The following is a 27,413-nucleotide window of genomic DNA, read 5'->3' as shown; positions in this document are numbered from 1 at the left end:
CTGGGTTCAAATCCCGGGTCTGCTGCTCTCTAGCTACGAGACCTTAGGAACGTGAAGGAGCCTCTGTGTGTCTGCCACCCCCCGCCCCCAGATTTGTTCAGCTTCGCCTGTGCTGGGAGGCCCCAGACTGAACCTATGAACGAAAACCAGCTGTGCTCCGTCCCTGGCCAGGCCGAGCGCGGTACCAACCCCTTCACCTGCTGTACGCTGTTTTCCTTGCTCCCTTTGTCTTGCTCCTTCTTTCCGTCCTAAGAGTACAGCCCTCCTTACAGGTCAGAACATGTGTGTGCCTCAGACTCGTCCAGGCAGCCTGGGCTCTTTTTTCATTTTAATTTTTTTTTTAGCTGTGCTCACGGCAGGCAGAAGTTCCCAGGCCAGGGATGAAACCCAAGCCATTGCAGGGACCACACCAGATCCTTAACCCACTGAGCCGCCAGGGCACTCCCTAGGCAGCCTGGGTTTAGAAACTGCCTCTGTCTCCTGATTTAAAGTTTAGATACTATCTCTGAAATTTAGAGTGTTCACCTTCTAAGGAAGTTGCGGTATTATATACGGCATTTCTTAAAATACTGTCTTGCACGTGGTGGGACTCTGAGAGGAAAGCTTTATCAGAACATGTAGGTATTTCCCTTAGTCATGTTTTTATTTAGTTAATGTTGTTATATTAATCCACCCTCAAAAACAAAAATTAGGATCTTGCCAAAATGAAAAGAAAAAAAGAGGCACCTCTAACCTATCGTGGGTTCTTCTCCTTCCTCTTGCCGCCCTCTGCCCAGAGTAAACGCCCTCCCCAACTCATTATTCTTACGTTTTCAGCTGATCTATTTTTCTTAAAATTGCATGTTTTATTTTCATTATTCCTCATTTTATAAAAACGGCATTTTCCTGCATGTAACCTTTGGGGATTTAATTGTTCACTTAATATTATATTGCTAAGATTAAGCCGTATTGGGTGGTATTATTGCATTTATTCACTTTGCTTGCTAGAAAAGACTCTGCCGCATGTGAATGCCTCCCCGAGAGCAGATTCATCCATTTACACGGATGCACATTTGGCTCCTGTCCAGGGCTTTGTTATTGTCAACAGCGCTGCTAAGAACACACTAAAGTGAGTCTCCAGGCGTCCAGAGGCCAGAGTCCTTCTTGGGTATTTACCTAGAAGGGAGCTGTCTGCGGAAGCGGACACAGGGATACGTGGCTTTAGGAGGTGATATCTGACTGTTCCCCAAAGTATTTATGCTAATTGATACCCCTCCCTGCAATGGGCAGGAAGTCCCGGGGGCCCCTTCCCCCCACATCTGGCTTTGCTTTCCCTGCTGGGGGTGGTTGGTAGCATCATTTCAAATATGTACCAGCCAGGGGGCCCTTTTCATCCAGGAAGACAGGCGGGTCCTTTCCTAAAGGGACCACGCTTTCACCCTCTCTGGAGGCAAAACAGCTCTCTGACATCTGATGCCCAGAAAGTCATCACAAAGGATGCAAACCAAAAGAAATTTTAACTGGTCTGAGCAACACACACCGTGGACATTTGCATGGAATATTTTTTCCCCAACAAGAGGGCTTCCCGTATTTACTACCGAGGCCAAGCGCTGTACAGAAACAATGGCATAAAGAGAACCTTTTCCTGATCTACCCAAGGGTGGCTGTGCTGTTTTCAGTGTGACACGTACGATGCAAGCACGCGGCCGCCACGCAGCACAAATACGGCAGCCACCTCGTGTGCGGAGGCTCCTCAGACCCAGCTTGGCTCTTCTCCAATGTCGTCTCTTCGGGTTGTACCTGATTTTACTACCTTTTCATTCGAATCTGTTGGAGGATGGAGGATTCTGCTTTTGCTTCTGGGCCAGCATCGCTTGATCCTGAAAGTCTTGTGAGGAGACAGGGCGAGGAGCCCATTTGACCGCATGTGGGATGGCAGAGAAGAGGGCGGCATGGAATTTTTGCACTAACCCCTGTGTTGGGGCCTGGCATTCAAAATTGAACAAAATAGGAGAGTTCCCATCATGGCTCAGTGGTTAATGAACCCGACTAGTATCCATGAAGATGCAGATTCGAGCCCTGGCCCCGCTCAGTGGGTTAAGGATCTGGTGGTGTTGCTGTGAGTTGTGGTGTAGTTCAGATCTGGTGTTGCTGTGACTGTGGTGTAGGCCGGCAGCTGCAGCTCCGATTCGACCCCTAGGCTGGAAACCTCCATATGCCACCAGAGGGCCCCTAAAAAGACCGAAAAAAAAAAAAAAAGAACAAAATACCCTTGGAGAATTGGGGAATCACAATGCCGTTCAAATTCTCATCCTGTGTTTCAGCACTGAAGTCCTTCCCAGGTCCTAACAAACCCCACAGGCGTGGGCGTGGTCTGCCTGATCTGGGGCTGAGTAGGCAGAATGTGGGTTCGACTCCGTCCCCCTGAGCTCTTGAGCAAACCTCCGAGCACTTCCCAGCCTCACTGCCCCCTTGAACGCGCCGTATCTGCTCTCCCTGCTGCTGAGAGAACCAGATGGGGTCACGGAGAACAAGGTGCTTTTTGAGCTGTAACCCCCCTCAACAACTTACTTCTTTGCCGTCAATGGGCACGGAATGGTTTGCAGGGCGCAGTTTCTTTGCAAGATGTATACAGCACGTTGTAAACACGAGTTTGGAGAAACGGAGCAGGTGCAGACCTGGTGATGCTCCCGCTGCCCTTCACCCGGACCCCAGCCCCCTGTCCTGGGGGAGGGGAAGCTCCTGGGAGGTAGGGCTCCCTGGAAAGGTGCTTGTTTCAGGCACCTGTCCAAGGTCCCCATTCGGCATCTTTAAGGGCTCTGGGGGCTCAGCTCTTTGGCTCTGGGGCATAAATCTGATTTCTCTCCTCCCTCATGGCTGGCGGCACAAAACAGACCCACAGTGGCCATAAATATCGGATTAATTTTGCTTTCTTCATTTATCACAAAACTTTTGATGCAGATGTGTTACTTATATTTCATTCCCAGCGTATAAAACCCATCCATATTTTAGCACCTCGAGGTCAATGTACGGGTAATTTAACTTCATACCTAAATCACATATTGATTCATGCAAAGGAAACAATCTTTCTGAGAACAGGTTCTTATTTCACCGCTCGGATGACCGGCACGGTTAGGCTGGGGGGGAGGGTCTGGAGGAGGATTTGGAGGAAAGATTAGTCAGTGGGTCTTGTACCACACCTTCCCCAGCCCAGGGTAGTTCAAGAGGAATGGGGCACCCAGAAGCCGTTTAGCAAGACCTGGGGACTCCCCAGGAATCCAGGCGCTTCGTCAGCGCAGAGGTGTTTTGTCTTTTTCGTGTCCTCAGAACCAGAGCCCATTCGGGGTGTGCTACGATGGAGAAGCATTCGAAGAACGGAGATGGCAGCGCTGAGAAAACTCTATTAAGCCACTTGTGGGGGTGACGTACTCTGAAATTCACAGCCTCATCGTTTCTGAGACCAGACAGGCGGAGGGAAGGATCGTGATTTGCATGCCGACACTCGCTTTTTCCCGTCCCCGCCGTGGATCGCCCTCCATCCCTAACGGGTCCTTAACTAGCCGAGAAATCCAGACCTTCTGGGAGGGGAGGAGGGGAGGAGGGCAGGCCCCACCTGGGGGCGCAGCGGAGGCGTCCCTCCTGCCACCCGAGTGCCCACAGTGCCGCTGGGCCGTGACGAGGCTGACGCAGGTGCAGGCCACCACCGGGGTTGTTGAAGACCTGCAATTCCATATGCTGCCTTCAGCCTTGACTGTGAGAGCAGATTAGGGTTTTGTGCGGAGCCAGGATGCAGAGGGCGGCCGTGCAGCCAGGCCGGCCCCCCGAGCTGTCGGAGGTGCTCGTGAGCAGCCAGAGGAGCCAACACCATCCATCTCTCGGACTCAAATAGCGCAACAGGTGGGATCGTATTTCCACCAAATGCTTCCCCGGAATTCAGCCCCTGCCTATGTCTGTCTTGTGCCTAATAAGCGAAAACGAGATGCTTGGGTTTTCTGTTTCTTCCAGAGCCAGTAAGGGAACAGCTCCGATGCTGAATATTCAGCAGTGGCCACATGCCAGGCATGGGTGCCCCTGCCCCAACCCAGGACCACAGACTGGGCCCCTTGGAGGATAACGGCCTCTCCTCACTGCACCAAGGTCCCAGGTCCCACCAGGGGTGTTCTGTGTGCAATGTCTGCAGCTGAGGTAGGAAGAAGGCCCCTCCCCTGTCCACCCACCCAGGTCCCCGTCCAGCTCTGAGCCCAGGAGTGACCGTGAGATTCTAGCAGAGGGACCACAGCAGGCAGCCAGAAACCAGAGGCTTCAAAGGCTTCATCTGTCCAGCAAAGCCCTGCCAGCCTCCGTCATCCCTGTGAAGGAAGCCCGTATTCGGGGTGGGGGGGGAAGCTGGCTGCGCTGTGGTTCCTCAGGGAATGTGAGTTTCTAAGAGGGGGAGCCCTTGGCCGCTAGTTATACAGGGGATCCTGTCTCCTTGGAAGACAAAAGGACCACAGCCGACGGAGCCCTGCTGACGGGGCCCAGGGGCTCTGATGACCAGTGCTCAAGCTTGAGCGTCAGAGGCTCTGGGCTGGAGTCAGGATGGAACTGATAGGGATGGGTAGACACAGGTGGTTGTAGGGTCCCAGGAAAGGCCCACAGACAGAGAGGGAAACCTAGGGGTCATTGGGAGACTCTGTGAGTTAATAACTGTTCACAGACGCCATCAGCACCAGGCAGGCTGCTGGACTCGTGGCGGCGTGAGAACGGCCTCAGGTCATTGGGTGGGGGAGGGGGTGAGGCCTGTTTTCAGATTCAGACCCAGGGCAGGCCATCGAGGACCGCCCTTCAGCTGATTTGAATACACACCTTACCTGATACCAAGGAGGAGCTGCTACTCCCCAAAGGAAGAGGCGGGCTTTTCCGACCCCCACTCCCCTTGCAGGATAAAACTATAGCCCACCGGATCCTGGGGCAGAGCCTCCGTGCCTTCCTGCTGGCATCTCTCACAAGTGTGCTGTATTAATAAATCTACTTCTTGGAGCTCCCGTCGTGGCTCAGTGGTTAACAAACATGACTAATAACCATGAGGTTGCCGGTTTGATCCCTGGCCTCTCTCAGCGGGTTAAGGATCCGGTGTTGCCATGAGCTGCGGTGTAGGCTGCAGAAGCGGCTCAGATCCTGCGTTGCTGTGGTTGTGGTGTAGGCTGGCAGCCGTAGCACTGATTCGACCCCTAACCTGGGAACCTCCCTATGCCACGGGTGTGGCCCTAAAAAGATAAAAGACAGAAATACATACATACATACATCTATGTCTTGTCCTTCCCTTTGTCTCTCCCTGAATTCCTTCTGCACCGAGCCATGAAGAACCCGAGCCTCAGTGAGTCCAGACACAGGGTGAGGGATTCTCATTTAAAACCGTGGGTTTAAGTCCCAATCTGGGTTTTGGCCATTTCAAAACCAAGCAGGGCCCCGGGGCTCCTGGGCACACAAGCCTTTCTGTGTCCCCCATTGCTTGTTTTTAGGGAATAAACTGCAGCCTCCAGGACCTTCCCTGAGTCAAAGGGCAGGTTCAGACAGCTGCTCATCAGGGACGGAAGGGGATGCAGAGACCAGGGAGGCGCCGTCAGGCGACAACCCTGCAGCCTGGAGGCAGGTCCTGGACCGTGCTCAAGAATACACATAGTATCTTTGAGCTCTTCTGCAGAACTCAGCCCCCCAACAAATGGAAGTTGTTAATGAAGCCTTGTTTATTCGGAAAGAAGATCGCTGGACCACTCAAGAGCAGCTCTGAAAACACGACAAGCTCGCCTCTACCCGATCCTCATCTGCGGCCCATTTTCCACTCCCCGAAACTACAAAACCGCCTCCCAGTCTTTCCGAAGGGGCACAGTCTTTAAGGCATTAGCCTGCCGTGACCCTCCTTTGCCTGGCAAAGCAATAAAGCTATTTTTTCTCCTTGGCCCCAAACTCTGTCTCTGCATGTCTGTTTGGCACCGGTGAGCAGAAGCCACGTTCTGGCAACCCAGGTGGGGGGGTGACAACAGACCGCATCTCTGCCTGACCTGAGAATCACCTGCACAGCCTTAAAATGCCCAGTCCCAGACACTGTGCCGCAAAGCCATCGCATCAGAAACTCTGGGGTGAGCCCCACTGCCACTATTTCCTAAAGTCCCCGGATGCAGATGCTGAGACACCCTAGGTCAGATGCTGAGCCGTCAGCCAGCAGGCAGGGGACACCTGAGGTGGGGTGTCAACCGGGAGCCTCAAGAAGCAGACTCTCTGGAGAGGCGGAAGGGACATCCGTGTGGAGGCTCCTCAAAAAATTAAAATGGACCCACTGCGCCATTCAGCAAGGCCACTTCTGGGAAAGGAAACTCCAAGCCAGTATCTGGAAGAGACACCAGCCCGCCCACCTTCCCTGCAAACCTTATTCACAAAAGCCAAGATCAGGAGAAACCTGAGCTGCGTCATTGGACGGCGGGTAGAGACCCTGCCGCGTGACTGCACTCAGCGCGAGAAGGAACACGGATGAAGCTGGAGGACATGATGCTGAGTGAAACTAGAGAGAAAGACGAATACTGGGTGATCTATGCAGAACCAAAAAAAAAAAAGTGGAACTCATGGCAGCGGACATTGAACGGTGGTTGTGGAGGGTGGTGGGTTGATGCTGGTCAAAGGTCCCAACAGAAGCAGGTGTCTGCCCAACAGAAGCAGAAGCCAAGCACGGTTGAGGGAGGTACTGATGGGAAAGCCTCAGGACCCTCTGACCTCAAGTCCTGGGGCCGGGGGCCAGGGACCAGGGGCGGGGGGGTGGCAGGGCTGTTCGCCCGTCTCCACTGGAGCCCTTTGCCTTGGCAGCCTCTACCATTAGCCCCGAGCACAGTTTCAAGTCACTTTTATAAGCAGGTGGCATTGGTGGCATTATTTTCTGAGCCCCACCTCGTTTCCATGCTTTCAGGTCATCTGGGTTGAAAATCAAGGTTTGGGACGCTCCATTTGTCCCTTTTACAGATTTTGATAGAACATCTGAATTCTCCTCCCGCAGAGCTGAGGTCTTAGGTCGCCTTCAAGCCTCTTCCTTGAGATTTAATGTTTTCATTCCAGTCTAGAGACTTGTGGGTTTTTTCCTTTCTCTCTTTTATGTTTTACTCAAAAAAAGGCGCCAGAGTTACCCGACAGCACGCTCTCCCTTTATGAATTTTCTTTGCACACAAAACCTGATCCTGCAAACAGAGGCTTTGGCCCTCAGAATGTGCCCCTTTTCTGTGATGTTGGCAGTGTCCTCCCTGTGAGGGGGTTTGAACCCCAGACCACTGTGTGCCATTTACTTTTCTGCAGGGTCAGCGGGATCCTTACCGCCGCCGCGGATCTGCGGGGAAACGGGCGCCTCGGCAGGAACTGATCCCTCCTCTACAGGGCCCTTTAATCGCTTCCTTTCCATTCCCACCGGGCCCTTTCTCCTTCTCTTTTTATTTCAAAGACCCCCTTCCTCTTTTCTTGCGTCAGGTGGAGGGTGTCCCTTTCAAGCGTCTGACTGTGGCCTCAGCGCTCCGGCTCTTACTTCCCGGGCTGGGGAATTGTGTTGATCTCAGGCCCGTTTCCTTCCTTGCTCTCCGTCCTTCTCACCTGTGGACCTGCCGGCGGGAGGAGCACAGGAGAGGAGGAAGGAGCCCGCGTCCCCTCGCCCCTCGTCTTTGTCTCTGCGCCTTCGCTCCCCGATCCCACTTCCTCCCCCGGACCCCAGCCGGGTGGCCGCAGAGGGGCTCCGCCTCCACATCTGTCCAGCAGCTGCTCGCCTAGGACAGCTTACTGGACAGGAAAGGCCCTCCTTGCTCCCGGCTTTCTGCCGCCTCCCCTCGGCCCGTCTCCAGGCCCTGTCCCGGGCGCTGTGAACCTCGTCCGCCTCCCTGGCCTCCAGTGTGGTTTCAACTGTCGGATGTAATTCGCTTCCCTAACCCACCGCTCCTCTGGCTGAGTCAAGACCGACAGGGGCAGCAGGAAACTCAGGATGCACCCGGACTGGACACGGAGGCCCCCAGATGTCCTGCTTTCCGGATCGGGAGCCAGAGAGGGTGGCGGGGGAGTCAAGGCCCTTTTAATCCTCCTTTCGAGGCAGATGCAGTGACCCTCCGGCCGCACGGCAGTCACAGCCTTGTATTTTCTTGACTGGTCAGAATTGATGACCGCGTACAATTTAAAACCAGTTGGCAGCTTTGTTTGTAAGGTGGGGGTAGGTGAGCGCGTCACTAGTGGCCAAGACTCTTGATTTCTTGGGCATCTGAACTGGGCTGGACCCTTGGCAGAGCCTGGATTAGGAGGACATTCTGGTGATCAAGGACCTCTGAAAAGACAGGCTGCCGGTTAAGGCCCTGTAGAGTCACAAGGCCCAGGGCTTCTCCCACAGGCAAGGACCCCTGGGCACAGGAGGGCTGGAGACACTTCACCAATAGATGGGTAATTGGTGCCCTGCCTGTTTCCCACCCAGGCAGGGTGGCCTCCGGGTCTGCCTGAACTCCCCTTTCCTGGTGGGGGAGGGAAGCCCAGCCTGTGTCCAGCCATGACTCTGAGGCAGAGAAGATGCCCAACCCGGCCGGCACCTTGGAAACTCAGCAGTGAGGTTGAGGGGGTCTCAGCCCAGTTCCACAGGCAGGAAGTGGAAACACCAGCTCAAGTCTTGGACCAGGGGTGGATTGGGTCAAACCAGGGGTAGAGCAGCGGGATCTGGAGCCCAGAGGCTGGGAGGAAGCAGAGCCACAAGAAAAGGGTGGCGCCCAGGCCCAGCTGTGCCTTCTCCTGTCCTCCGGGACCAGGGGGGTGGGGGCTACGGGGTCGGGGAGAAACAGGAGCCCAGGCCCATCCCCTCTTCCAAGGAAAGACCCCACCCGGCCACGGGCTGCAAGGGAACTCTGAGCACAGAGAAGAGGGCACAGCTCATCCAGCCTGACCCCGCTGACCTGTGTGAATTTCCAGGCCCCCGCAGCCCCCGCCAGGTCCCCCCAGAAGGCGGGTCAGCCGAGGCACCAGCCCCTCAGTCTCTACCGAGGCTCCATCAGCGCTGCCTCTGCTCTGCATCTCGGGTGGCTTGGGGCTCAGCCGACTCCCCTGCAGCCCCCCTCCCCCCCGACCCCCTGCTGGGATGGGGACCTCCCCCGCCAGTGTCCTCTGCGGTCACCTTGAAAACACAGCTGGCGTCCCTGAAGTCCTCTTCCCTCAGGATGAGCGAGGAGAGAGGGGACAGGTTTCGTTTTGGCCCCGTGACGAGGACAGCATTTCTTGAATCATCTGGGAAAAGAAGGGGGCATTGTTTGGAGAAAGAGGAGAAGACGGGGCCAGTTGTACTGAGAAAATTCAGCCTCAGTACTGCCCTGTCTTCATTTTTTTTTAAATCCTCCCAATATCCTATTTGTTTATTTGTTTTCGATTTCTTTTTATTAGTCTAGTTGATTTACACTGTTGTGTCAACATCTGCTGCACAGCAAAGTGGCCCAGTCACACAAATATATGCGCTCCCTTTCTCGCGTTATTCTCCATCGTGGTCCATCCCAGGAGACTGGATAGAGTTCCCCGTGCCGTACAGCAGGACCTCATGGCTTATCCACAGCAAATGCAATAGTTTGCATCTACCAACCCCAAACTCCCCGTCCCTCCTATTCCCTCCCCCCAACCTGGCAACCACAAGTCTGTTTTCCTTGTCTGTGAGTCTGTCTCTGTTCTGCAGGTAGGTTCATTTTTGCCACATTTTAGATTCCACCTGTAAGCGATATCACATGGTATTTGTCTTTCTCTGACTTCCTTCACTTAGTATGAGAGTCTTTAGGTCCACCTATGTTGCTGCAAATGGCATTATTGTGTTCTTTTTATGGCTGAGTAGTATTCCATTGTGTATATGTACCACATCTTCTTAATCCAATCGTCTGTCGATGGACACTTAGGACGTCTGCCTGTCTCGGCTGTTGTGACTAGTGCTGCAGTGACGCAGGGGTGCACTAACGTACACTTATGATGATGACATTTCAACACAGAATGGTGGGGATTTCTCTCCCCTCCTCCCAGATAATCCTTACGCCTCTCATTTAGTTGCATATAGCAAACTTTTAATTTGTCGCATAGTTGTCTTCAATTTTTAAAACAGGAAATGCCATGTTGTTCATTGTGGGGAAAGTGCAGTGAACCTGACTCCAAATGCTCTTTTCTCCTGGAACCTCTCGGGATTATCTCTGTGCCTCGCTCTCTGGTGAGCCTGTGAGAGCAGCCGGGGCCCACCTGTCTGTGTTGTCTGAGTAACAAGGAAGCAGGATCACCTTCCCGATCCCTGGGCACCAGGCCCTGGAGCTGCTGGGCACACAGGAAGCGAGGTTAATTCCTACCTGCTAGCATCTCTGTCTGCACCCTGGCCCCAACTCTTACTTCTGCTGAAGTGGAGCAAAGCCCCTGGTGCACTCGAGGTCATTCCTCCACCCGAGACTGAACCCACCCTGAGGTCCCTTGCAGAGCCTGCCCCAACTTTTATACACCTCCTCCTGTGTCACGCTTCACCCGACCTCTTTTCATTTCATCCTCCTCAGCATATAGAGGAGTATCCTCCCCAAGTTTTATAGAACAAACAGGAAAGTAAACAAACAAGCTGAGAAAAAAAAAAATCTCTCCACCATCCACCCCTTGACACTGCCGTCTGGTGTGTTCCCACTGCCTGCAGGTGCGTTCTCACTGCCGTCAGGTGTGTTCTCACTGCCTTCAGGGTGAAATTCCCCCTCTGCAGCCAGGAACGGACCTGTTCAGGTTTGCATCTGGCCCAGCTGTAAGGTTAGGAGCTTCCCCCAGCCTGTGTGCTGCTGACCCACCTGGGGCCCCAAAGCAGAAGGTGCTGGTGTCAGAGCCCTCTGCTCTCACAGGGAGGACCCCCATGCACTGACATTGTGGGATTGCCCTGAGGTTCAGGAAGGAAGTATCTGGAATCCCGCAGGCAATCGACTAGCTCGTTAGGTAGCATACCAAGGAGCACAAATACCACAGTAATTGATTGAAGTCTCTGACATACTTTGATTTGAAGCCCCAGGGAACTGTACAAAAACCTTAGCAACAATCTTTTGTGGGTACAATAATTATACTCTGATTTAGCTCCTCATAATTTAGTCACAGAATGACTTTTTTAAAGCTGACAAGTGGAGGTAAATGATTAAAGCTATTGTCACCATCATGTTTAGTTTCTAGCCTTTGCCTAGACCTAAAATATGTCCTTTTAAACATTCTGCCTTAAGAATCCAGGATCAGGGGTTCCCTGGTGGCTCAGCAGGTTAAGGATCTGGCATTTGTCACTACCGTGGTTCCGGTTCGATCTCTGGCCCAGGAACTTCTGCATGCTGTGGGCACGGCTGGAAAAAAAAAAAAAATCTAGGATCAGTGTTACTTAAACTGCAAAAATATATTGAGCAAAAATATATTGAGTTTGATGACAGATTAGCTTAGCAAACTACCTTGCTAACAGACAATAATCACTAATTTTGGACTAAAAATATTTTAAAGAATATAACTTTTTTTCTTGTAAGATGTAAACTAACATTTTCCTATTGTGGTCAGAGCCACATTTTATATATAAATGTTAAATATGTGTTCCCCCCAAAATTGTGAATTATAAGGGCACACCGATGACATAGAATAAAGTTAGAAATAGATACAAAAAGAATATATAACATTTTGTAGGCATGGAGGAAGACCCAGAGCAGGGGAACTGGGAGGAAACTTGTCTTGAACATTGACCTGAAGTTCGTAACTTTTTCAGTGACGACACTCTTTAGGTGGTGGCAGCTGGGGTGGTATAAGGACCCATCGACCGCAAACAGGATGTTCAGGGCAGCTGTAAAAGGAGTGAGGAAACCCAGGGAAGGAGAGAGGCCCAGGTAAGTGTGAGCCCCACAAACTGCATAAAATCTTGCTCATCGCCGGCGTACCTGTACGAAACACGTGCAAGGGCAGGCGTGCGTAGAAAAGGACTGAGCACTGAAGTGACTGAGTTGAGATTTTGGCCATTTACCACTGCAGAGGAAACAGAGATTGCGGTTGGCTTCCAAGTAGCTAATTGTCTCCTACGGCAAAAATCACTCTTCAGAGTTAATAGAAGAAAGGCCAGGGTCTCTGCAGCATATCACTCATAATACCCGCCATCCCAGCATAAGACTAATAACTGTGAAAAGTAAAGTGTGAGCCAAACTAGAACGAAACGAACTTCACTGGAGAGCGACATTGAGATGAGCCCAGTGCTGCAATTAGTAGACAATGACTTTGAGCAGCTCTTGCTAACATGCTCAAGGACGTGAAGAAAAACAAACACACCCTGTAACAACAGAGCTTCTCAGTATATATAGAGACAGTTAAAAAAGACCAAGGGTAAAACTGAGAGCTCCAGAAGTACAAAAATTAAAGGAAAAGTTTACTAGGAAGGCATAACAGAATACTTGCAAAAATGAAAAAAAAAGCAGACTTGAAGAGAGAGCAATATAAATGATCCAATGTGCAGAGTAAAATGAAAGAAAAAGGTTAAAATTATAAAACAGAATCTCAAAGCCGTGTGTGGAAATATCAAGCTACTAGCACATGTATCACTGAAGTTCTAACAGGAGAAGAAAGAGAATAAGGCAGAAAAAAAAATTTGGAGAAATAGCCCCCAAAGTCCCCAAAGTTGGTGAAGAACATTGACTTATAGATCCATGAAGATCAAGAAATGCTACATAGGGTGAATAAAAAACAAACAATTAATAACCATACCCAGGCACATCATGATCAAATTGCTTCAACCTAAAGAAATACAACACATTGGATATAAAGGAAAAAATATACAAATGAAGGTGGACTTCCCATCAGAAATAATAAAGGTAAGAAAAAAATGGAATGCTGAAAAGAAAAGTTAAACCAGATTTCCACATTCAATAAGATAATCCCTCAAATATAGAGGTGAAGGATTTCCCATCATGGCACAGTGGAAACAAATCCGACTAGGAACCTGAGGTTGTAGGTTCAATCCCTGGCCTCGCTCAGTGCATTAAGGATTTGGCACTGCTGTGAGCTGTGGTGTAGGTCACAGACACGGCTTGGATCCTGCATTGCTATGGCTGGGTCATACATAGGCTGGCAGCGGTAGCTCCAAATAGACCCCTAGCCTGGGAACCTGCATATGCTGTAGGTGTGGTCCTGAAAAGAAAAAAAAAATAGCGACATTTTAGGTAAATAAAAACGGAGAGAATTTGTCAGCAGCAGACTGCTCAGTCTTCAGGATGGAGGAAAATGAGCCCAGATCAGAACAAAGAGCACCAGACATGGTGAATATGCAGATAAATGGACTCACTGAAGCAAATGCAAAATTAGCACATATTATGCTTTTAAGTTATCTAATAGAGCGCAAAGGAAGGTGAGTAGGTAAATGGAGATATGCTGTTGCAAGTTTCTTGTATTGTACATGAAGTGATGCATTTTAATGACTGTGATAAATTAAAAAGACATACCATTATCTGAAGAGAAATCACTGGATAGCCATGTGCCATGGCAATCTAACCACTAAGTCAACAGAGGAATTGAAATGGAAGGCTAAAATATGTTCCAAAAGCAGGCATAGAAAGAGAAACATAGGAGCAAAAATAGATGAGACAGCTAGAAAACAGGGAGCAAGTTGGCACAGCTTAAGCTAACACCAGTCAATACAGCCAATGTAAACAAACAAAACCCTCCACCTAAAAGGCAGAGATTGTCAGACTGATTTTTGTTTTTATTATTTATTTACTTATTTCTTTATTTTGCTTTTTAGGGCCATATCCACAGCATGTGGAGGTTCCCAGGCCAGGGGTCTCATCAGAGCTACAGCTGCTGGTCTACACCACAGCCACAGTAATGCCATATCCAAGCCGCGTCTGCGAACTACACCACAGCTCACGGCCATGCCGGATCCTTAACCCACTGAGCAAGGGCAGGGATCAAACCTGCAACCTCATGCTTCCTTGTCGGGTTTGTTTCTGATTCACCACAATGGGAACTCTGTCAGATTAATTTTTACAAAGCAAGACCCAATCAGATGACCTCAGCAAAAAAAAAAAAAAAAAAAAAAAAATACGTTTTATCTATTTGTTTTTTTCACTTAATGTCTTTATTTTTATAAATGGTATTGGACTATAGGTGACTTACAATGTTGTCTTAGTTTCAGGTGTCCAGCAAAGTGAATCAGCCGTTCATACTGATATACATCCTTTTTTTGCAGATTCTTTCCCCATGGAGGCTATCAGAGAGTACTGACTACCTTTTAAAAGCAAAAACAACTTTAGGATGAAAGCAAGGTAAAGGAAAACCATACACTACACGTTCCTTTCTGGGACTAAATGTTTCGTGCTATGAACGGACCACATCTCATTATCACCCGTAGATGGACATCTGGTGTCTCCACCTTTTGGCTACTGTCGATAATGCTTCTCTGTCATGCTGTGTAAGTTCCAGTCCCTGTTTTCAATTCTTTTGGGTAGACACATAACCTTCCACTCATGTGAACTATCTAGAATAGACAAATTCGTGCCGTCAGAGAGTAGATTAGAGGCTCCCAGGGGCCAGGGCCGGAGGAGTTATTGCTTAATGGATACAGAGTATCTGTTAGGGTGATGAAAAATTTTGGAAATAGTGGTGATGTTTGCGTAACATTGTAAATATAATTAATACTTCAGGATTGTATACTTAAAAACAGGTAAAATGGAAAACGTTATGCTACGTATATTTTACCACAGTGAAAAAGGATATGCACGTGTTGTTTCTGAATTGTGCACGTGTTAATTATAAACTGTGTATCTATGTATGTGCAGACACTAGTCATAAGGAGACTCTCCCGTTAACATCATGCAAAGCAGATCTTAGAACCAGAATACAACCGAAGGTCAAATAATATTTCATGATACAGAGAGAAATACATTTGCTAAGACCAAAGAATTATAAATGCATGACTAATAATAGAGCTTAAAATATGTGAAGCCAAAATGACAGATTAGAGAGAGAATATGCTAACTGCTAAAATGCAAACGCGAAAGCAGCTTGAGGGGCTGAACACAGCACTGCAATGGTTACAGGGACTGACACATACGCTCTCCATCACTATTAACTCTATTGCTTCTCTTATTGCTCATCAGAAACATTTCCTCCCTTTCTTTTTTCTTTTTTTATTTTTTTTGCCACATCCCTGGTATGCTGACGTTTCCAGGCCAGGGATCAAACACAAGTCACAGCTGTGGCCCAAGCCACTGCAGTGACATTGCCAGACCCTCAACCTGCTGAGCCACAAGAGAACTCCCTAGAAACCCATTTTTTATTGAATAAATAAATCTGTCTCAGGTCTCACAGACCAGTGGGCACGGGGTCCAGGTGCAGTGCAGGTCCAGGCTTTACCGACAGGGAGCCGAGGCGGAAAGTTCCCTGCCCATTTGGTCACGTGGGCCACCTGGCCCCACTGAAGACACCCCGTAGAATCTGTGCAACCTCCCACGCCCAGCACTCTACCCTCAACTTTTAACAGTCCAGGCTTCTCTCCCTTCCTGGAGGCTCCGTTCTGAGCCTTAGAACCTGAACGGCATTATCTAATTTCTTGGCATAATAACATGCTCTACATGGCGAGATGAGTTGATACAGAGGAATGCGAATTTGTGATTAGGATAGGAAAATTGTCCAATTTCTGGTGTTTTGTTCTCATTTTAAAATTTAGCAAATGGAGCACCGAATTTCTTACGACGGCAGCTATGGGAGTATAAATTATTGACTTGATCTTTCACTTGGTGACTCATCCGTCCTTGGAAGACTGTCATTGATCTTCCGAAGCTGGGCCGAGCGCTGAGTAATTGAATTTCCAGGGGAGGATGCCCTAGCGCCCAGCGTCCTTGGGCCCTGGAAGGAGGCGTCTTCCCTTCCTTTGGCCCCACCCGAACCCAGGCCTCACCCTGGGTCTCGTTGTAGCCTCAGCGGGATTGAGACTGCATCTCAATCCCATCTCTAAACCGGCCTCCAGGTCTCTCCCACTCGGGGGGCCGCCTCCGCCTCCTCCTCCCATCTTTGGAAACCAGAGCGTGACCGGGGCTGGACAGTGTCCTCCCAAAAGTGCTTCTGCAACTGATCTCCCACAGCTGTGAGTGAGACCATGACGGGGATTGGGGTCCTTGCAGGTGCCACTAAGGGTCTTCAGATGAAATCAGCCTGGATTCAGGGTGGACCCCAAATCAAAGGCAGGTCCTTATGAGAGAAAGGGGAGGGGGATCTGAGATGGGACCTGCCCTGTGCGGATGGAGGTAAGGATTAGAGGGTGTGTCTGCCACCCAAGGGTGCCAGGAGCCACTGGAAAGGAGGGGAGGGTCCAGACGGACCCTCCTCGGAGCCTCCGGAAGAACCAGCCCTGCGGACACCTTGTTGCTGACTTCCGGCTCCAGAACCGAGAGAGGTGGATTTCCATTCTTTTAAGGCAGCCAGTGTTGCACCCTGTGGGGACAGCACAGGAAAGTAACACAGGTGCCCCCGCTGTCCTGCAGACAGAGGCTCCGACCACTGGTCCCGCCTCCCCCCCCCAGGCAGCTCCTTGGGAGCTGCCTCCGACCCCGGCTCACTCTCACTCCCAACACTCTGCTTGTTCCCTTGCAAAATGAACACCCACTGCCTGGAGCAAACTGGAAACAGAGGGCCAGGCCTGTCTACTGCGTCCCCCTCGTCATCACCCCCAGTGGGGGTTCAGCCTGGCTGCCCTGTGGCGGGAGCAGGATGGAAGGCCTGCTCTGGCCTGGGACCAGCTGACCTCCACGGGACTTCTGCAAACACCTTTGCCAGAGACCATCACAGGGGGACCTTGCTGCATCCTGGTGACGGCTGGCTGGGCCCCAGTCCCAGTTCTGAGACTGTCCAGGACTGTCCCTTCCTAGAGTTCGGATGAAGGGTGGGGCTCCTCCAACTCTGAGTCAGGGTGCTTCTTCTCCAGCCCTTCCTGGTGAGCAGGCAGCTCACTCAGAGGAAGCGTGGAAAGCATTGCTGGAAGCGATTGAACAACCGGAAATGTTGATGAGGCATAAGCTGTCCTTCCCACCCGGCGCTCCTGCTCAGGAAACAAAAGGCTATGCCTCGGGGGCAGGGAGTGGACAATGCATGTGCTGCGTGACCTTGAGAATAAGAAGAATCCACCCAGGACACCGGGGCAGGGGGTGCTGCCACCAGCCCCAGGCTCCCCGCAACCCACACTGACCAGAGCATCGTTCCTGAGACCAGGCCCAGCTCCCTCCATGAGGAGCTCGGAGACCGGAGATGCAGCGCCCCTCACCTCCTACAGGGGAGCTGATATGTGGCCCCTACTTCTAAATGGGGTTTGATGCTGGTTGTTTGTGCTGGGGGGTGGGAAGCAGACCTGCACGCAGGGCATTTCAGGGGCTCCCAGGAGGAGAGGCTGTCACGACGTGTTGGACGCATGGGCCAGGGTCCCTCCCGGAAGAGCTGCCCCCTGGGCTGCGCAGCCAGTACATGTGGCCAGGGCTGGTCGGGCTGGCATGAAATTCCAGATTCGGGAGTTCCCGTCATGGCACAGTGGTTAACGAATCCGACTAGGAACCATGAGGTTGCGGGTTCGATCCCTGCCCTTGCTCAGTGGGTTAAGGATCCAGCGTTGCCATGAGCTGTGGTGTAGGTTGCAGACGCGGCTCGGATCCCGCGTTGCTGTGGCTCTGGCGTAGGCCGGTGGCTACAGCTCCGATTCAACCCCTAGCCTGGGAACCTCCATATGCCGCGGGAGCGGCCCAAGAAATAGCAACAACAACAACAACAAAAGACAAAAAGACAAAAGACAAAAAAAAAAAAAATTCCAGATTCGTTTCTGATGAATGGAGAACAGTTTTCAAGTTCAAGGGACAGCCTTGATTAATGTGCATTGAGAAGAAATAAAATGTATTTTCCAACAGTCACTAGAATTGGAACCAGAAACACCTGGGATTTTGTAGCGTGAGCATAGCTCCTTTTGGGGCAGACAAGTTCTGACCCAGTTACGTTTAATGGGAAAGAACCCCCCACCCCCGCCCGACCCTGGCCCTGGAGGATAATTTGATGAGCAGCTGAACTCAAATGCTGCCTATTTACAGGGCCATTAAATCCAGGAATAGAGGGGACACAATTATACAACTGTGGACTCGGATCATCGGAACAAACATCTGTCTTTAAAACCATCAGCTGTCCCTCTGCAGGATCCCGCCAAGGAGGGGACAGTCCCGGGCGGGGCGGTGGAGGTGGTCCCACGTGACACTTTGACCAGTGGAAGCAGTGAACTCGAGACGGCAGCGGCGGCTTACTGTTTAGGCACAAAACACACTCCAAATGCACCCCGTGCCCTTTTCCCCCAGAGCCACCAATTTCATTTAAAAAGAAGGATATCTCAGGAGTTCCTGTCATGGCTCAGTGGTAACGAACCCAACTAAGAGCCATGAGGTCTCGGGTTCGATCCCTGGCCTTGCTCAGTAGGTTATGGATCCCACATTGCTGTGGTTGTGGTGCAGGCTGGCAGCTGCAGCTCCGATTCCACCCCTAGCCTGGGAACCTCTGTATGCCACAGGTGCGGCCCTAAAAAAAGCAAATAAATAAATAACTAGAAGGATAAGGTAGGGCCAAAGGAAGAGGGTTAAATACGGTGCCTGCTGTCACCTCCATCTGTCTGCTGACGGCTGAGCAGAAGATGTGAGGTCGTGGGTCCTCAGGTTACCCTCCCTTCCGCTTCCCGCGTGAGTCCTGGGCACCCCTGGACACACTGCCTGGCAGCTCATCAACAAAGGTCAGGAAGCAGGCCCTGTGGTGTGAAGGTCACGAGTTAACCTGTTCCCTGTGTCTTCTCTAGCTTTCTTGCTGGCAGAAAGGGGTGTGTGTGTGTGTGTGTGTGTGTGTGTGAGAGAGAGAGAGCTATTTCCCACATTGCTCAGTCTCTCTAGCATCCGACTATCCAACGCGAATGTTTATTATGTATATATGTACATATATATGTAAACAGTTTTACAAATACACGACTGTATATGCATATTGCTGTACAGGCTAACCTCAGAGTTGTGGGCTCAGTTCCAGACCATGCCAATATTGCCATAAAGCAAATCACACACATTTTTTGGTTTCCCAGTACATAGAAAAGTAGTATCTACTCTGTACTGCAGTCTATTAAGTGTGCAATAGCGTTGAGTCTCAAAAACGTGCCTCAATTAACTGCATGTTGACTGCTAAAAAATGCTGACCATCAGCTAAGCTGTCCATGGCTGAGTGGTAGCCGTGACCTCAAAGTCACTAATCAGAGTCTCCATGGCACATATAATAATAGTGAAAAAGTTTGAAATATTGCGAGAATCACTAAAAAACGACATAGACATGAAGTGAACAAAGGCTGTTGGAATAAGTTTGCTGATAAAGGGTTGTCACAAACCTTCCATTTGTCAAACACAGTGTCTTAAGTGCAGTAAAGCGAGGTCTGGCTGTATAGACGCGCGTGTGCACACGCACACACACACACAGACACACGCACACACTGTTTGTGTCTATACTGGTGCATGCGTGTATACGAAACATGCAATTATACAATATTTCCTCCAAATACACATCAAGGACAAGGAGGTTTTGCTGACATGTACTTGAACCAGTTCTAACTTGCGCTCGTGGCTGTGTCCCACGCGGTTCTGGCCGCCCCGGTGTGTGGTCCTTCCCGCTAAAGGCAGGTGTGAGGAGGAAAGAGACATTCAGCACATCTGCGGCTCTAGTGTCTGCGGCTCTGGCGTCTGCGGCTCTGCTGACCCGGGATTTGGCCTCTCCTCCGTTGATGTCAAGAGAACCATCATTCACCCAAAGGTGGGTCGTTCCTGATGGTCCAGGGGCGGGGAGGAGGTGGGGGTTCTGGTGGGCACCAGGACACAGCCCTGGCCTTTGGCAGGAGTAACCGATGCCCTCAGTCCTCGGTGTCCAGACGACAGGAATCCCCGCTCTGGGTCAGCGCTGGATGGAAAGACCTGCTTCCCGACAGGTCTCGGGTGGAGGCCACTGATCAAGCGCTGCTTCTAAGGCTCCAAACTCCAGCTTCCCTGATGGCTCATGTTAGTGAGATGCTTTCTCTCCTTAAGCAGCTTTTGATTTGACATTTTTTTTCACACTGCAAATTTCCCTTTGTTCCCCCAAAGGGAGTGATTCTGGAAGCTTTTCCCAGTTGGCAGAGCCTTTAGAGCTAACCATTGCTTAATGTTGACAGGCTTGAGTGAGCGGCCTGTCTGGGGCCACACTGGACGCAGAGAATAATGAGCTGGCCTTGCTTTGTGCGGTACAGAAACTTGGAGCTGCGTTGCCAGCCTGTTTATAAACTAGTGAAATAGCATAAAGCTGTCACCAGAAAACAGGTGGTCGGCTAGAATTTGTTTTTTAAATGTGTCCAGAATTAATTGGCTTGTGTCTCTGTTGGCGCTGGATCCTGACTAGATGCCACAAGACAGAGCACTGAAAAATGACTCCCCTTGTGCTTTCTGAATACGGAAGCAAATATTTGAGTATTTGGTGGCTAAAGCAGTCCATAATCTTCTATAAAATTGCATCTCCCCACCCCATCTGGAAAGTTCAAAAGGGAACTATCTCTCTCAATTACCTGTTGAGCTGATTGTTCTGTTCTTACTGTCTCATAGATGGGACTTTTGTGACAGCCATCAGCTTGTTTACAAATGTTTTTAAATAAAGCTGAGAGAGGCTGGGAAGCAGGGTTTTCTTTGGATAAACAGCTTTGCCACTGAAAGGGGCCCTTTTGGTGAATTCTGTCCTGTGAAGAGTCGGGGGAGCGAGGGAGGAAGAGGGGAGAGAAAGATAACGTAACAGAGCCAAAGATTCCTAGGACCCCAGACGTGCCCCCTCCAGAAGGCTGGCAGGGCTGCCCTGTGCTGCCTGTATCCTGTCCCAGCTCATGTGGGGCCCAGCCTGGGCCCCAGAGATCATGCAAACACAATTCCAAGCTTGGGCAAATGGGCCGCCTGTGTTTTCATCCAAATCTCCAACCTCATGCACACGACTCTCCGAATCGCTGTGTGAGCCAGGGCGAGGCTGTCTCCCAGCTTCTCTGCCTGCTAATCGGCTTACTCTGGGTCTGGCTGGTCCAGAGCCCAGCCTGTGAGGGGGGCTCTCCAGACGGAGGAGGCTGCAGAAGCATCACAGGGCCCCCAAGGGCGCGGTCTGGATCAAGACCCTGGGGTCACCATTCTCTGCGTGGCCGGGGCTGTGGACAAGATGCTCCCGTGTCCGCCCTGGAATCAGCCCATCCTCCCAAAGGAGCCCCGCCCAGCGGACCCTTCATCCGCCAGCCTGTTAATCCTTACCTGCGCAGCGTTTGCTCAATTGTCCATTCTCTGCATGAAGGCAGGGGTTAGTGGGTAGTTTAAATATCATTGTTTGTCTTCAGAGGCAGCTAACGGCTCCGCAGAGCTGAGCGCCAGGTAGACTGTGCCCCAGCTCAGCTCTCTGCCTCAAAGGGAGGGAGGAGGACCAGGAGCTGCCAGGGTGGGGCCAGGGTGCAGCATAAGCAGGGCCGTGCCGTGCACAACCCCAAGGGCCCCTCTGGAGTCTGTCCTGCCCTCGCCAGCAGCTCAGCAGGCTGCCGGGTCTCTGCATACCCTCTCTTATCTGGCTGGAGCACTGTCAGCAGACAGGCATCAGGGAAGCATCCAGAAACCTGCTCTTGGCTGAGGCCGGGTGTGCAGGCCTCTCTTGCCACGGCGGGTAGCCTCCCGGCGTGTGGACGCTTCCTGTGCTCCTTCAGTGCCCAGAATCCTCTGGGAAGCGGTCGGGGTGCAGCGTAGACAGCACGTCATCAGTGTCCCCTCTCCACAGCGGGCCTTTGGGAATGGATGGGAAGGGACAAACAGTGGCCAGCAGAGGGACCCCGACACGGGGCGCGGGAGCATCTGCCCACCCTGGCCTCGCCATCTCAGACCCTTTCATGCTGCGGGTAGCCTGGGTGCCTTGCTCTGGTTTCAGAGGTAATTTATGCATCTCATCTAAACCTGGGTCATTAGAGAAACACACAGATGAAAAACCTTCCCCAAAGTGTCAGTGTTTCAGTGTACATGCTCCCTTGTTCTCTGCAGGCGTGCAAGCGCGCGCGCGCACACACACACACACACACACACTTTCCATCTCTGTACAGCACCCTGGAGTCTGCTTTGCACGTCATCATAAAAGACAGCATATAATGGGTTTGCATCTTTCTGCAGAGTCTCCAGCCCTGCCATCCACATGGGTCTGGGGGTTTTGCTGGTCTGTGTCTGGTGTGAGTCCTGCTCGGAGAGGGAAGCGGCCTCTCATCACTGGGAGGCCACAGGCCACAGAAGCTGATGCGCCCGGTTATTCAAAGTCACTGTCAGAGTTCAAGGCCAGGGGTCCCTGGTGCATGAAAAAGCAGAAGAGTAAACGGGACTGGAGGGCTGCAGGACTCCCCGGGGGGAGACGGGGGTTCACGGAGGAGGCCCGCACCCTCTCTGTGCCGGAGCAGGAGAGGACCCCCAGGTGGGGTCTGACAGGCCCTGCCCTGGCCTTGAGAGTCCCCGACAGCCATAAGGCCAGGGTCCCTGCAGGGTGGGGCTTGGAGAACCCGGATGCTGGGCTCAGAAAGGAGCCCAAGACCTGGGGGAGGGGGACACCCAGGCTGTCCAACTACCAGAGAAGCACACGGTTTTTGAAACCCACCTCCCATCCTGTTTTGGAACCAGAACACCAACTTGCCAAAACCCAGAGGGCGGCAGGTGAACCTGCTATTCCTGGCTCTGTGCCCTTGGGGTCTTGGAAGAAGAATCTGCTTGGGACCAACCCTCAGAAGCCCTCTGGGCCACTCAGGCAGACACAGGGCCTCTGGACGGGGATGTGAGGGCCGTGGGGCTGGGTCCCCCAAGAGCAACGAGGCTGGAGGCACAGAGGCGCGTCCCTGGAGGGCAGGCCCACAGAGGGAGGGAGTTTGAGGCCATGAAGGTGGGTCTGATGGGGTCTCAACTGAGAAGTACCAAGAGGGCAGAGAAACGTGAGAAGATAGATGTAGAAAAATGCATGTTTCTTTGCAGCCTCAGCAGCTGTGGCTGGTCCTCAGTCTTGGAGTTTACTGACGCCCTGGGGAGAGCATGGAGCCCGAACGAGGGCTCTCGGCCAGCAGGGGTCGATGCGTCGTCCGTTGCATTTGGCCCCACTTTGCTGGCCTCCGCCTTCAGCTCATGATGCCCCAGTGGGTAAGCTTAAGGGAGGCCAGAGGATCCCATCGTTTCCATAGCAACCTAGGACTTCAGAGTGGAAGCAAGAAAGGCTGGAAAGACGAACAAAAGGCACATCAGAGCCGCTCCCGCTCCCGCTCAGCCAGAACACGCCCCCACAGGGTAGTAGAGACACCCGCTCCCAGCGTGGCTCCAGCTCCAGCCCTGAGGGCGACCTGGGGGCAACCTGGGCACCTGCTCTGGGCCCTGTCATCTGATTCCCTAAGTGCATCTCAGAAGAGCCCAGGGTGCAGGACTGAGGACCCCTGATGGTGCTCCCACACTGCAAACCCATCCAGGAGTTCCTGTTGTTCAGCAGGTTAAGGACCCGACTACTATCCATGAGGAGGCAGCTTCGATCCCTGGCCTCGCTCAGTGGGTTAAGGATCCAGCATTGTCACATGGCAGCTTGGGATGAGGTACCTGTGGTGGGGCCATTTCCTGGTGAAATGGGGCGGGGGTGGGAAAGACCAGAGAGAAGCCATCAAGGAGAGCGGGGCCTGCGTCCTGGGGCAGCCTGAACTCCGTGCTGGCCCCACAAGTGGCCTTTGTGTGCCTCCGCCTCAACCCCCTGCTGGTGTCACACCCTCCTCAGCCGCCCCCGGCTGGGAGCTGTAATCCACTTACAGGAGTAGCGGAAAGTCGCCCCCCGCTTCCTCCCTTCCTTCTTTCCTGCCTTTCTTCCTCTTTCTTTCTTTCTTGAAGGTATTGGATACGTCTATTAGCCTTATTGTGATGGTGTCGTGGGTATTTGCAATATATTCCAACCCATCCAACTGTGTGCATCAAATATGTGCGGTTCTTTTTTTCATTTTTTAAAGTTTCACTGAGGAGTAGGCGATTGACAAGGTCATGGTCATTTCTGCTGTACAACAAAGCCATCAGGTGGTCCATGCCCACACATCCATTCTCCTTCAGGTTCTTTCCCCACCTAGACGATTGCAGGATACTGGGTAGAGGCCTCTGTGCTGCACAGCAGGTCTTTGTAGGCCAGTCATTCCATAGACCTCTGCAAGTGCTTTCTTGACACTGAAAAAGAAAAATAAATAGGCGCTAAGGAAGCCCGTGCCGAAGAGCAGACCCTGCGGGAGAGAAGACGGGGCGTTGGCGGGCCGGGAGGGAGGCTTCCTGCAGGGGCAGGGGCAGGGATCCTGCTGTGCCCCGAGCGCTGGGGGTCGGTGCTGTGGGAAGATTCAGAAGCTCTCTTGTCCTGGACTCAGAGGTTGGTCCGCCTTGTCCTTGAGGAGGGAGGGAGCTGAGCCTTCTTGAGGTCTCGAGGGGACCCCATGGATTCCAGGCATAGCCGCAGCCCTGCTCGAGAGGCGGGTGCTGGTCTCAGCTCTCACCCTTCAGCCGGGAGCCAGCTGGAGGCTGACCCTCTGCTCTGGAGGCTGAAGGATCTGACTTACCGCAGTGTCCTCCCGGAGGCACAGACCAGGCAGGGGGCCTCCCACCACTGAAAGCATCCTGATGGATCAGACCAGATGCCCCTTCCCCCAGGAGACTGAAACGGCAAGCTCAACCGGATTCAGAGGTCCCCTTCGCGCCCACCACCCACCACCTCACTTGAGCTGTTCTGCCTAACTGCCAGGGAGAGAGAGGAGGGAACTCGCTGTGTGAAAATCGTGCAGTTAAGATTTTTTACGGAGTCCTCTTCTGCTCCTTGGAAGATCACAGACCTGGAGACAGCTAAAAAGTGATGCCCAGGGGTGGCTGAGATAATACATTGATTTTTCTGTCCTGCCTGAGTCCACACCACTCTGAATCACACTTCGCCAGGTATCCTGTAAAGGAGGAAATACGATCACCCTTCCCCCAGTGGCCTGCTAGCACCGCCCATCCGACAGGGGGACGAGGGCTGGTTATGAACCCCGCTCACAGCTCCTCCTGCCCACTCTGCAGGCTGGGCGCCTCAACAGCTGGAAGACGCTCCAAAATGAGGCAGTTCAGGAAAGGATGCTAACAGCCCATCCATCCTTTCCTGAGAGAGATGACACACGACAGGGGATTGCTGTTTTCACTCTTAATCCAGATGCCTCGGGATGGTGCAGGGACAAAGCAGGCCAGGACTCCTAGGTGCACCCGAGGACACCGGCAGCTTGGGCTGACTCAGGGCTCGGCGTCCTTGCAGAGTGCCTGTGCAGTGGGGGGCTGGTGGAAGGATGTTTCCCGGGGCTCCCTCCACGTCTCCAGCCCACGTGGGAACGCTGTAAATGCTGGAGAAACACCCAACGGCCTTCATGCCTCAGCAGTTTTACTCACTGGGCTTCCCCAGGATTCTTCAAGGTCTATTTGTCAAAGGCCAGGCCCAGCCACTTGACGTGCAATTAAGACCTTCGGGAGTAATGGGTGTGGAATGAGATGGTATTGGATTCCTGTCGGGGTGGGGGCGGTGGACGGGCCACCCCACTGCAGGTGGCAGGCACGTGCTCGCTGGGGTGGGCACACCTGGCCTGTGAACTGTCGCAGGGCTGGGAACTCGGAGCAGGGAGAGCGCCTGGGTCCGAGGTCAGAGTCCGGGGTGGGGTGGGGGGTCCGCTCCCATCAGGGCTCCCCGGGGGGTCTCCCTGTGCTGACTGAGCGCCCCGTCCCTCCTGCCATTCCACAGGTTTGACACCAGGCGGCTCCCAAGGCAGAGGGAGACAGGCTTTGGCTTCCTGAGGATGGGGGCCTCGCAGGCAGACGCTCTGGGCACCCGCCCTCTGCCAAGGGCTGTGCCAAGGATCCCAGCAGAGGCTCTGCCCTTGTGGGAGGGGTGGTCCAGCCGCAGGATGGTCACAGCCCTGAGAGGCTGGGGCCACGCTCTGGGTAGGGCCCTTGGCCAGGGGGCCAGGCTGGGGGCGGGGAGGGTGGGTGGCCGCCCTTTCGTCTCAGTCTCCCCAAGGAGTCTGTGCTGCCAGGCCCTCCTTGCTGGGGGCGCAGGGAAAGCCACCTGCGGGAGCAGGACCAGGGAAGCCGGCGCCAGGTGCTCCAGGCCGCCAGGCGACTAGGGGCATTTACAGGATTCAGAGGGCTAAAGGCTCAGAAGGACCCAGGGAATCCCAGGGCAACTCAGGGTCTTAGCAAAGATGACAGAAGACCTGGCCGTGGCTCTGGTGGAATTTGTGTTGCAGGATCTGTGCACAGCGCGCCCCCCCTACAGACACCCCCGCCGCCCCGCCCCCACCCCCGCCCCATCCCCCTTCTGTCTGGGATGCCTCCTACAACTTTTTGAGACCCAGTCAAGCTGCCGTCTTTTTCTTCCATTTTCGCCTGCTTCTCCACTGGCCTCATTCCTGTCCCATCACAGGGGCTGTGACCCTGTTTCTCTGACCCCGGCCCCCCAGCAAAGCTCGGAAGTTCATCGGGGTTCCTGACTCTGCCTCCTCAGCCCTCACCTCCTCTGCTGACTGTAACCCAGAATTTTGCCTGATCCCTGAGGTGACAAGAGCAGAGGTCGCCCGCTACCAGGAAGTCGCTAAAAGCAGGGACCACTCTCTGCCTTATGACAGCTGTGAAGTCTTGGCCTCCTCATGAGACACGCTCTTCCCTCGGCCTCTGGAGCACCGCGCTCCCCAGGGTCGTTCTCACGACCCCTGCAACCCCCCAGCATGAACAAGCCTCCAACCACATCGGGCTGCAGGATCTGAACCTGGACGGGTCCTGCGTCAGGTGTGGGGAATGAATAGTGCGACGAAAGGCTGCCCTGGTGTCAACCAAGAAAGCTTCAGAGCACGACCTGCAGAGACCTAACTGTTTCCAAGCCACCTACGGATGAAAGCTCAGGGGCGGCACTTAGGTCAGTTTTACTGCCCCCAGCAATCAATCAAAAGGTATGAGAGAGGAGTTTCCGTCGCGGTGAACGAATCCGACTAGGAACCATGAGGTTGCCGGTTCAATCCCAGACCTCACTCAGTGGGTTAAGGATCCGGCGTTGCCGTGAGCTGTGGTGTGGCTCACAGATGAGGCTTGGATCCCGCGTTGCTGTGACTGTGGTGTAGGCTAGCAGCTACAGCTCTGATTCAACCCCTAGCCTGGGACCCTCCATATGCTGCAGGTGTAGCCCTAAAAAAAGACAAAAGACAAAAGACAACAACAAAAAAAAAGTTATGAGAGATACAAAGAAACAGGAAAACACAACTCATAACAGACAAAACATTCATCAACCAAAACTAGCCTTTAGTACAGAAGATTGAATAGATACAT

General features: G+C 52.6%; 1 long non-coding RNA gene across 1 annotated transcript; it reads right to left on the bottom strand.

The window, feature by feature from the left end:
* Positions 1 to 18,911: 18,911 nt before the first annotated feature.
* LOC146397151 (uncharacterized) lies at positions 18,912 to 21,462 on the bottom strand. Its single transcript, XR_014826134.1, has 2 exons — positions 21,312 to 21,462; positions 18,912 to 20,761 (listed from the first exon to the last, which is right to left on the bottom strand). It is a non-coding gene; the product is annotated as an uncharacterized LOC146397151 (long non-coding RNA).
* Between the last annotated feature and the right edge of the window lie 5,951 nt (positions 21,463 to 27,413).

Source organism: Sus scrofa, chromosome 14, assembly GCF_054392235.1.
Source record: "Sus scrofa isolate SSC_HxYL_T2T_F1_AM1 chromosome 14, Sscrofa_HxYL_maternal_Yorkshire_Landrace_v2.0, whole genome shotgun sequence".
Lineage (NCBI taxonomy): Eukaryota > Metazoa > Chordata > Mammalia > Artiodactyla > Suidae > Sus > Sus scrofa.
Note: the sequence above shows the minus strand (reverse complement) of the source record. Positions and strands in the feature narration are given on the sequence as shown.